The sequence below is a fragment of the Periplaneta americana genome, chromosome 5, assembly GCF_040183065.1.
Source record: "Periplaneta americana isolate PAMFEO1 chromosome 5, P.americana_PAMFEO1_priV1, whole genome shotgun sequence".
Lineage (NCBI taxonomy): Eukaryota > Metazoa > Arthropoda > Insecta > Blattodea > Blattidae > Periplaneta > Periplaneta americana.
Window position 1 is genome coordinate 71911299 of NC_091121.1, and position 11348 is coordinate 71922646.

The window sequence follows — 11348 nt, forward strand, 5'->3', positions numbered from 1 at the left end:
CCAACGCTAGCAGCTCGTAAGTTCCGTCATGCAAGTAGTTCACGCATTTGAAAATAGTTTTCGCGTACTTCTTTTGTGTCATTCTTCTTTTTCTTAGTGGACTTTCCCCAATAGAAACGAGCGATTGATTTAATTTTGGAATCGTAATTTCTTTCTGAAAGTCATTAGAAGTAGTAGTAGTAGTAGTAGTAGTAGTAGTAGTAGTAGTAGTAGTAGTAGTAGTAGTAGTAGTAGTAGTAGTAGTACCGTCACTTGTATTATCAGCACTATCCACTTCAATAATTTCCTCTCCTGTTCTTTCCTCAGTAATACTTGAGTTACCTGCGGTTCCTCCTACATTAGTTTTATCACTGTGATAGATATCAGAATTGGGATTTGTAATTTGTTCCGCACAATATTTAGAAGTACCGGTAATATCCGTAGGGGATGGTCTAGTCTTGTATAATTGCACGGAACAAGTTTTACACATTCTCACAGAGTTTTTTTTTTTTCAAGTTAATGGGAATGTTAAACTTTTCCAAAATCAAATTTGGCACTACCTTCAACTTTTCTGTGGTCCTTTTTCTATATAATCGTTGGAAGGGGTTGAAGCAGCGATCTGTCCTAAAACAATTTTCCATTTTGGGCACCCTATAAAAAAGGATTTGGCTTTTCAGTACCGATAATGTGCACATGTATTTTTATAACGCGATTCTGGAATAGCATGATTGATAGCTATAATTCTTGCTTTTAAGGCAATACGTAATCATTATCTTACCTTAATATAGTAGATTTTGTTGAATTTTCTGCAACACAATAAAAGAAAACTTTCAAACACTGGAACTGAATATCCACTCTCACCCTGTAATAATTATACGCAGAAGACTGGCTGGTGGGTCACGTATTCGTCTCATTTCTTGTGTTGTGACTACACATCAGCTGTTTCAAGGCCAGCTGATAAGAATACTCTGGCTCCTCTCACATCGCCGCATGACGCTACAGGGAGCGCGTATTTTTATAGCGAGATTTGAAATATTTATTTTAAGTTTTTTCATTTAAAATAGCTTTTTAAAAAAAATTGTATTGTTTTTGTCTCAACAATAACTAATATTATAGTATTTTATATCCATACTTTTTTGGTGGTAACAAGTTATAAATCACAAAAAACAGTATATCCATAATTTCCACAAACAATAAAATATATGTGTTACACCCCATTAATACACTTAAATGTGCACTACAAAATTAGGTATAGCTTAAGTTTTTATTTCGAAGCCAGGCGTAGTACAGGGACATCATTTTATTTTTACTTCAATTTTTATTGTACCTGAGTTTTTGAATGTACTTCACTCCCACCCCTTCTACTAAGGAAGTTCCAACTCCACACAGAACCAAGACCACAGATAGTAAGCAGTACTGAGTTACTGAGTATAGTACGTTCCAGAAATATGTTCGCGTTTTCCAGTGACGAAAGAGATTTCAGTATTGAATCATATTTTCGCACAGGTACTGTCCGTTTGCCTACGTCGCATCCCGATTTCCCCCACCTGCTTCTGCTCGCCCCTCTGTAAAAGCTGGGCTGTCTTAGCTCTTTTCTGAAAACATTAATTTCTCTTAGGAATTGGACGTTTACGTAATATTATACAGCTGTTTAATTTAACTTAAATAAAAGGGCCTCGTTAAGTAATTAACTGTCACGTGATTTCCTCCCTTTCTACAATCCTGCGGCATAACCACTTGGACGGACAGTAGATAGCATGTCTGAGTAATTTTATATTTTCGGGTCGGGCAGAAGTGAAGATTGAATTCACAGTACGTAGAGTAGGTACAGAATTATTTGAACATGAGTTACTAGTACGAAGGACGAAACTGGCAATTTGAATTAGATGCAATACTCTATAGTGCGATAATATGCACAAAAGAACTGCAGCCTGTATCGAAATGAACGGCCACCATTTTCAAAATTGTGTTTAAATATTCATATTATGATTATTTTTCAATTTAACTTCTTTCTCTATATTGTACGCTAATGTGCTGTAGACAGTATAATATACACTGCATAATGAATACGTTCGCATGGTTAACTCACTTCGTGAGTAAAAACACTTATTCTTAATACAGTACTGTACTTTGATTAAAGAAAAACCTAATGAAAATTATCAAACTCAAAATCGCGATATTTCCTAATTTACGTAAATGGATGAACTACTTTTCTTCCTTCCTATACCTAGTAGAGTGATTTGTGTTTTACGCCAGTATCATCGAACTCCAGTCTTGGAGGGGAGAGCAAGCGGTGTTTCCGGTTCTCTAAAGGTATAGACAGGTTAATATTAAAAATGTTAGTAAAAATAAAATGATGTCCCTGTAGTACTTGTTTGAAATAAGAAGAAAATACAAAATACGCTACATTTTAAGGAATTTTATCTGAAAAACTACTGGGCTAAGGAAAGCCAAAATTTGTACATTTACTAGTTCCCATATACTAAACGTCTGTACGAATTTTCAGACAATTCTGACATGTCATGGTATTTCGTTGTCCGATTTCATATGGAATAGCCCGAGTGGCCCTTCAAAGTGACACATGGCGTCTGACTGTAAAAGAAAATTCGCGACGATTTTGAATTTGATATTCAATTTTGTGAAGAGATGGTGCAATATGGTATATTTTATTTTTTTTTATTATTTTAGTAGGTTGTTTTAGGACGCTTTATCAACATCTTAGGTTATTTAGCGTCTTAATGAAATGAAGGTGATAATACCGGTGAAATGAGTCCGGGGTCCAGCACCGAAAGTTACCCAGGATTTTCTAATATTGGGTTGAGGGAAAACCCCGGATAAAACCTCAATCAGGTAACTTACCCCGACCGGGAATCGAACCCGGGCCACCTGGTTTCGCGGCCACATGCGCTTACCTTTAATATGGTATAGAAACATTGGTGGGACATTATATAACAATTCTGGAAACGGTCGGGATACATGTTCAATTCTTTCCTCACAGCTTTTACTCCGAAATATCTTAAGAACTCGCTTTGAATATCTTACAACTTTGCGGAATCAACATCAGACTTTATTATCTATTTCTCGTCACTGTACCTATTTCTATTCATCCTCTTTCACCGTGTCAGTTGTTCCCTATGGAACTCCTTACCTCGTCATGTCAGGGATTGCCAAACAGTTAATCAATTTAAATTAAGAATTAAAATTACATACTTTTACATGAAATTGATTTTTGAGTGTTAACCGAATTTAATAGGTTATTCTATGTATTTGTATAAATTGTGATTTAGATCTATCATAAAGTGGCTATAGGATATACATTGTAAACAATTATGTATCACGTTTCGTCAATATTTCATTATACAATATGAAAGCTCCGTAATGTGCATGATAACGATCTTATATAGTATTAGTATTTAAATATTGCTACGTTTTATTGTTTCAATGTGTACTGTATTTCACTTCTGGTAGTGTGGAAGAGAAAGTCTCATGTCTTTAACTCTACCAGGATAAAAAATAAATAAATGCATGCATAAATATGTACATAAGTGCATAAATAAATGCATAAATGAATAAATAAATAAATACCTGCATAAATAAATAAACAAATAAACATGCACAAATAAATAAATGAAGGAAATAAAAGAAATTGGTTATTTTACGACGCTGTATTAATACCTTAGGTTATTTAGCGTCTGAATGATATGAAGATGATAATACCGGTGAAATGACTCCGGGGTCCAGCAACGAAAGTTACCCAACATTTGCTCGTATTGGGTTGAGTGAAAACCCCGGAAAGAAACTCAACCAGGTAACTTTCCCCGACTCGGATTCCAACCCGGGCCAAATAAAATAAATTAAATAAATAAGATATGACATACATTCTTCCTTTTTTCAACCATCAAGGGTACACACAAAATCTTATCTGTTTTTTTATATTATCCAGTTGTATGAGAGCCAGGGCATCCTCATCGTCTGAAGAAGACATTACGAAAGCTGTGCGACGCGCAAGTGTCGCAAGGGTTCCTGACTCTTCAGTATGCTTTGCTCACGTCATGTGCGTGTCGTGTCTCCGCCCGACGTCCGAGCCACGTCCTGTCTACGCCTTCTCTGTGTGAATTGCTCCTAACAGTTGTACATTGCAACAAAATTAGTGACACTTAAAGTACAGCATTATTATTTCGAATGTATCACAATTTCCTACAAAGAAGAGAATAAAGTAAGTCGCTATCGTAAATGTGTGTTATACCCTACTTGTTTTAGTCACCTGATTATACTGAGCAATGCTATGAATCAAGCACAGCAGTGCTCTGTACAAGTCCCTGTACTGTACAACCCTGAGTTGATGTAAACAACACGACTCGTATAATATGCAACACAGTTATTACTCGACCGAGGTCAGTGGAGTCCTGCAGCCCGGAGCCGTGGCGCTACTGCTCCTGCGTTCGTAATACCGCATCGTGATAGCTCACATTACGCCCACGGTTCCACTCGCCTCGGTCGAGTAATAACTTCTTACGGTTCGGTGTCTAAGCTTTCATCCCTAGTGATCAGACAACGGCGCATCGGTAGTAGTATTGCTATCGCACTGTTTAACAGGATGTATTAATGTCATGTACTGAACAAACAAATCAACCCTTTGCAGCATAGTGGTTGTTCAGAAGAACCATCGTTTTCTTTCTTTCTAAATTTTATGGCACAGATATTCCACCAAGGAACCACTTCTTGAGTATAGCCTACATAAAGGTACCATCTATGTTTTGAAATTGTGTGCAGAGTTAAAATGTCGAAAAAAAATGATCGAAACTTTGTTTTGATCCATGAAATGAAGAACATAAAATATTAATTTGTGCTGCAAAGGCTATGAGATGAGAGGAGTATCGTCGAAAACAAGTGAAAGCGTATGACTAGTATGCTTTGAAGTATATACATTAATCTTAGTCAAGGTATTAATTTACACAGGAGTGCAAAAGTAGATACATAGTTTAATAGATCCGAGGAAAAAAATAGATAAAAACAGAGTAATTGCAGTAATATTATTAAGTCACAATAAGGTTGACATACACACAGTAATTAAGTGAAATGTCATAAGTACTCAAACTGGAGTCCTTCATCTGTATTCCTTGCATTAACTACCTTGTAACTTTTAGCCACGGAATATCAGAACTAAAGATGTAACAAATGGACAAACTTTGAAACAGTTTTGCTTTTTCTCAATAGGTGATATTATTATTGAGACGGGTCAAAATGTGTTGGGGAAAATCATGAAGTTGATTAAGTATAAATTTGAATAACCCCGAAACAATTTTTCTCTTGAATTTATTCACAGGGAGCTTTGCCTGAAAGCTAGATTTTGCATAATATAATTCAGTTATATTTATGTACTATTCGCGACACTGAATATTATCTTCGCCATCTGTTGCTAGAAGTAATAACTAAAGAACCCACACTTACTTGAACGCATTATCGATCACTATCGATTAGTAGGAGTCAGGTGACTTTGGACACCGGTATACCAGCGCAGTAAAATATTATCATGCAAACTAAAACGTCATGAGTGACTATAGGTAGGAAGTTCGTACCAAAACAGTAGATTTCATTTGAGTACAACGAAGAGTATAAATTTCACCCGCGCCTCGCCCTGTTTCCGCTCGTTACAGATGATACACAGTATGTTCACATAAACAAGGCTTAGTGGCATTCTGTGGAGCTGTGTACATTCGTGAATAATTTGAAGAATATTGTTAATTTATATTAATGTGTTGGGTTCTGAACAAAATGAGCTATTCTGTTATTATTGTATTATTTACGTAATGTTAATAATATGCATGATTCCAAAAAAGTAAACTCATCTGTTATTAAATAATTATGCAATCAGGAGTGTGTAACACGTTTATTTTTTTCCCTGATTATTCTTCATTAGATCTTGACGTCTCGTGCTGCTATGCATTCGGTTGCGTTACAGTCCAAGTTCAACATCGGAATTACGATACAAACTTCCTAGCAGGAATGAAACACTTTCTTGAAAACAATTATGGGTTTAATATTATGTGCCACACACGAGATACACTATTAGATTCACAAAGTAGTTGTTCACCTGATGATACTGTATCATATTTCAGATTTACTCCAGTAACATCTTGTGACGTAGAACGAATATTTTCAGAGTACAAAATATTGTTATTTATTATAATGAAGCTAGAATCATATTTGTATACTTTGTATGTTATTTTATATGTATGGGTAAATTATTTTAAGAATATGTATGGTAAGACTTTCCTGTGTTAAATTTCAACGTGCCTCATTTACATGTTTCGAACTATTTATGGGTCATCTTCAGAACTGGTCCAGTTCTGAATATGATCCATAAATAGGTCGAAACATGTAAACGAGGTACGTTGAAATGTAATACAGGAAAGTCGTACCATACATATTCCGAAGTGATACAGTGTTAAAAGTTGTGTAATCAAGATGTATAAATTATTTTAGTTTCTAAGTTACGAAGTTTATAATTACAAACTGTTTTGTGTTATATCATTCATTTATTATTTTCTTGTTATAAGGCTGTGGATGATTAGAGCACATGTTTGGTTACCATCCGACTGTGCAGGTTTGTCGTTCTGGTTCACTGGCATTGAGAGACGCGCTATTGCTTTTCGTTAGGTAGAGATATAGTTCAAGCTCACACAACTTAAGGGGGGAAGAGGGGAAGAGAAGGCCTGATGGCCTTATCTCTACCAGGTTAAATAAATAAATAAATAAATAAATAAACTTAAGAGTTTTGGTACCAACTTTCTAGTTCTGGTCATGATTTCTATTATGACGACGTAATTTGTGCCATAAATTTAATATCATAATTCCGAAATTACTATATACGCTACTTCATTTCACTTAAATTTATATTTAAGTTCTACTTTTCATGTTTTTCCAAAATATGTTCTTACTGTATGACCTAAAATCTAAATGATAATGAAATATCTACTGGTCTAAAAGTGTGTATTGTGCTGTTTTTCGCGTATTTCTTTCTTCTGTTCTTGTGTTTTTATTCAAGAGGCCACATAACAATCCAGGAAGGATTATTGTGTTTACTTCTATCATAAAATACTGTTGCACTGAATTTGAACTCAGTTTGTTGGTCACTACTCCCAATATCTATATGCATGCAGTAATTTTTATAGACATTATTTTCCATTACATGCAGACCTATTTAAAATTTCATGATATTGTTCCAAATATTTCCAGTTTAATAAATTCTGCTTCTATTGCATCTGCCTAAAAAATGTAGACCCCTAATTTCTTTAGACTTTTTCAGCGACATCTCAATTCAAAAATATTTTGCAAATTAGTGCGTAATGTAAAAACAGTATTCGCCTCTACAGATTATCCTCTGGATTGAGACAGCTGTTTTTGCTCCATTAGCTTTTTTTATTATTATTTTGGTAGGTTATTTTACGACACTTTATCAACATCTTAGGTTATTTAGCGTCTGAATGAGATAAAGGTGATAATGCCGGTGAAATGAGTCCGGGGTCCAGCACCGAAAATTACCCAGCATTTGTTCATATTGGGTTGAGGAAAAACTCCGGAAAAAACCTCAACCAGGTAACTTGCCGCGACCAGGAATCGAACCCGGGCCACCTGGTTTCGCGGCCAGACGCGCTAACCGTTAGTCCACAGGTGTGGATACTCCATTAACTTGATGCATATTTTATAAATTTGATTGTATTCGAAAAAAAAATCATTTTGATATTACATCATGAAACCCTGTCTGACTTCACGATTGATTAATCTTTATGTTAACATTTGACTGCTTAATCTAATTTTATTTTTTGCTGACTTAGACTTCTACCACAAAACGTATATAATTTTGTTACATTTTGTTTCCTAAGATCTGACACAAAATATCTTTCTTCGTTTCTTATAATATAATATTTTGTATTTTGCTTTTTCATGTCTTCGTTTCACATCATATTTCGTATTATTCGAAAACTGTGACATTACTTTCTGGTCTTATAACCATGGTTTTTAAATAAGACGAAAGTATTTGAATTATCGTAAGAAAAATGTGATCGATACACCGAAACCCATCTCTGTACTGAGGTGTCCTCACATGGCAAGAATCGGAACTATTAGAAGTTGTGTATTTAATTTCAATTTCTCCTACTAGATGCCGCAACTATCCAGAATTCAACAGTGAATTCAAATGTTTTTCACCGTGTAACCCAAGCGAGGTTTTAGTTTACAAATTCTATGGGTTCGGGTTTAATTCACAAGGTTAAGTACAGATTTCTTTCTATCTCACAGCACTGGGTGCATGTATCTCTTGATCATAATTTTTCTTCGTTCTGACTTAAGCGGTAGCGTTTTTTAAAGAGTAAAACCTTCGGACCCGCGTCTATTATCGATAGCCTATCAGTAGTTGTTGTAGTTCAACTGTCCAAATACAGGTTTGAACCTTATAAATTACACCAATATGGCATCACTCATGACACAAGTAAGTCAGGAGATAATGTGGCAGTGTGGCCAGGTCTTTCCTCCCCTCCATTGTATACATCGCTACATTCTAGATTCGTAGGAATTCATCTTTCTTGTCCATCCGGATCAGATTGGCCATTTCTATGTTATGAAATGGCAACATAAAAAGAGAACAATCACCAGGGCCTCCACTGTCGAAAATGATTTTTTTTGTAATAACCGCTAGATGGAAGTACTACTACAAGCTATTACCACAGTCTAGTAGACTATATACAGTCACGAAGTTCAATACATAGTAATTATGCATTCATAGTTAGTTGCTAACCACTAGGATCGCCAATATCGCCTCATTACGGACAATGCGAAATAGTACCGGCACAGTCTATTGTTCCTAGCACCCTAACAACTCAACCTTCATGACTGTATATAGTACACTGTGCTATTACTTCATGCAATTCAATTAGGGTAGTAACGTTACTTCTTTTGCAGTCGCTAGATGTCAGCATAGTGACACTGATAAAGTTGTTGCTTTAAAGTCCATTAGGCTGATCAATCTATTATATGTGATCAGGACTACTATTTTTGGTATTGCTAACATTTCTCTTGTTTTTTTATTTTTATTGTTTGGCAAAACATTTGCATGGCTGTTATTTTTAGTTATGCCAAAATATTGCCATGGCTATTATTTTTTAGCAACTTATCGCTAAATATTTCCATGGCTTTTATACCTTTTTCCAGTACCGAAAAACATTTTCATGGCTTTTATTTTTATAGTCTTATCGTAATACATTTCCATTGATCATGTGTTGCGACATTGTAAGAATAAAAATAATGGAAGTATTTTGTGATATTGTAAAAATAATAACTATCAAAATGTTTCGTAAGACTAGAAAAATAAAAAAAAAACTATTAAAATATTTCGCTGAACTATAGAGGATTTCACGTTAAGAAAAAAGCATTGAGCATATGGGGCTATTCTATCAAATGATTAGTTGCCATAGTAACCCCTACCTACTACAATGTACTAGGCAAGGATCATAAACCAATGTTTTTTTCTTAACGTGGAATCCTCTATAGAAAAATAAAAACCACGGAAACATTTTATGATACGAGAAAAATAAAAACCATGGAAACGTATTGCGATACTAGACAAATAAAAACCATAGAAATAGCTTGCGATATCGTACTAGTAAATGATCATTTTGTTTCTATAGAGGATTCCACGTTAAGAAAAAAGCATTGGTTTTATGGGCCTTGCCTAATACACTGTAGAAGCTATGTGGTAGATGGGCGTTTCTATGGCAACTGGTAGGCCTAATTTGATGGAATAGCGCCAATGCTTAATGCTTTTTTCTTAACCTAGAATCCTCTATAGTATTAGTGTTTGGTCTGTTATGTATTAAATTACATGTATATCAGGTGGTTGTAAAATTTTATCACTTCTGTATAACCTCTGGTTACACACGTAGACAGCTTAAAGCAATCGTATCACAGATTCTCGCAAGCAAATTACTCTTCAGCAGTATTTAGCTGTAATTAAATAAATCTACGCGGAGTGTCCATTGTGTTCAGGGAGTTCATTTAGTGGCTTGATGCAATAATGTCTTTGTGTGTTACCCTCTCAGTAAAAAATAATGTAAAGCAGACTAACATATCCTACTTCTTCAAAGAGGACTGACGGTGAGAACAAAATTCAGAGACTTTGTTACCTTTTCATGGTTTCTGTGACTAATGTGTAAAGTATGTTCGCTCGAAAAAAGCAAAAAATGAATAAACATAATGCGTAGTACCATACTTACTGCATTTAACAGTAAGATAAGAATTTAACGTGTTAAATTTGCGCTATTTGTTATAGAGGAATCTACAAAAGTCTATATAATATCTTCCAAATAGCATGCTTTCTTTCCTTTCTTCCATTTTATTTTGTAAATTCTCGATATAACAAATAAATTCCTCTATAACAATATATTTTCTGGTCTATATTGTATCATATCGAAATTTCACTGATCTTGTACAAGAGGCCAAAGCATAAGGCTCCATATCACTTAGGACACAGCGTATCCAGAAACCCGTATAAATGGCGTATTTTGTTGTCTTGCAAGTAGCTGAAAGTGTATTCCTACATTCTTCAACCAAACTAATGTATACAGGGTGTATCTAAATTGGTGTCAAATATTTCGGGGATGTGTTCGTAACACAAAAACATTACAAAACGTTCATATGAACATTGGTCTCAAAATAATTTATTTCAGAATTACAAGACAAAATTTAGTGTTACAAAAATTGCTCGAAGTGGCTTCCTCCTGATTCGATGTATCCCCTAAACCTGCGTTACATGCTCTGGCATACTCTGTTGAAAATTCCTGGAGTGTTTCGTATTTCGTGAAGTCCAGTTTGGATACGCTCTCAGAATAACTACATTAAGTACAGGAATCGCATAAACCAGGGACTTTAAATGTCCCCAGACGAAGAAATCCATTGGATTCAAATCAGGCGATCGAGCAGGCCATGCAATGAATCCCCTTCGACTAATACATCTTTAGGGAAATCGATCATTAAAAAATTACGAACTATCAGACTGAAATGAGCTGGAGCAGCATCGTGTTAAAACACATTCGTTGGATGACGACCAGAAGCACATTATCAATTAAATGATGCAAATCATTTCGTTCTGTTCAGTCACAGAATACATTTTCTTCTGATTTCTTTGCTCTACAAAATACAAGCAAACAAAAAAACCATCAAACAATCAGCGGTCAATGAAGGGACAAATCCTTCAATAACTCCCTAACGAATGGTTTTCAGACCCATGTTCTTATTGACTTTTTTAATTGTTTTGATGTTAGGAACACGTCCCCGAAATATTTGACATCAATTTAGATACATCCTGTATAGTC